The following is a 1,386-nucleotide window of genomic DNA, read 5'->3' as shown; positions in this document are numbered from 1 at the left end:
TAAAAAATATATATATATTTGTACAAAAATACATAAATATCTCATCAATTCCTAAAAATATTGTTCACTTTGAAATCTGCTTAGCCCACTCACTCTATTTTGTCTTATAAGATACTTTTACGTAGCTTCTGTTCCTCTAAATTAGCCTTCTATTTGCCCCTTTCAGCTTTTAGCTGCAGCTTTGCTAATTTTAGTCTTTAATTACCGTTCTGCTTCATTAAGCAGCAGTTTTGCTAATATTACTTCTTAGCCACAGTTTGGGGAATTTAAGCTTTTATCTGCAATTTTACTCATTTTAATGTTTAGCTATGTTTAGCAAGATGCCTAAAAGCAGCTCTCTTCCAGCATGACCTTCTTGATGTATTCAGCAGTAAAAGCTGATGTGGTGCCCCAACAGGTAAAACAGTGTAGTGACGGGCAGAAACGGTTATCTCCCTTTCTGTTTCTCCCTTTTGTTCTCACTGCATTATATTTGTTAATTTTACATATTAAATTCAGTTAGTAATTAACAATAAAGTTGTTGTTTCAGCTTCTGCAATAAATGCTAGGAAAGTTATTCAGCACTCAGCATTCTGATTACATTTTCACAGAAAATACAGGTCTCTAGTTTTTTTTTTCTTTCCTTTGTTTTTCTCAGAGGAATAATAAAACCCTGTTGTGAGGTACAGTTTTAGGTGAGACTTCTTTCAGTTGTTGTAAATTTGGGTTCTTATGCAAGTTGATTATGAACTTTTGGAAAGTTGTATTTTTTTCTAATGCTCACATCAGAATCTTGCAACAAGTTTGAATATTTATTTGTAGTTCATTTTAAGAGTAAAGAACTCATCCTGGAAGACAGCAACCTGTAACTGTACCCCTCCCTCCTCTTGCTGCAGCCAACAGGAAGTTTTATCTTTTTTTTGGACACTAAGAGTTGCTATCATTTGTTTGCAAAATGTTTTTATTTTTTATGTCCAATATCAACTCTTAGGTTTGCTGCAAACTCAAAAACTCCCCGTGCACACTCTGAAATTCACACAAAGACACACACAGACACACAAAGTACACAATCAAATTATCAATCAAACCACTCGTCTCCATTCCCTTTTACCCATTTATAGTCCTCCACCCCCCCACCTCTTTGACCCAAGACTGATCACCCAGGTAACCGCCAGCACTGAACTCCTCTCAGACATCCTGGCAAGGTGAGAGGATGCCCGCACAAACACACACTCATGCACACACACACACACACACAAACACACACAGGAACACGCACAGAATCCTAACTGTTCCTCTGGACTGGTATTTTACTGCACACAAAAAGAGTTTTCCCCGAGCTTTCATAAACTGGCAACTTTCAGAGCACACACACACACACACACACACACACACACACACACACAC

This window comes from Austrofundulus limnaeus, unplaced genomic scaffold (assembly GCF_001266775.1).
Source record: "Austrofundulus limnaeus strain Quisiro unplaced genomic scaffold, Austrofundulus_limnaeus-1.0 Scaffold19, whole genome shotgun sequence".
Lineage (NCBI taxonomy): Eukaryota > Metazoa > Chordata > Actinopteri > Cyprinodontiformes > Rivulidae > Austrofundulus > Austrofundulus limnaeus.
Note: the sequence above shows the minus strand (reverse complement) of the source record.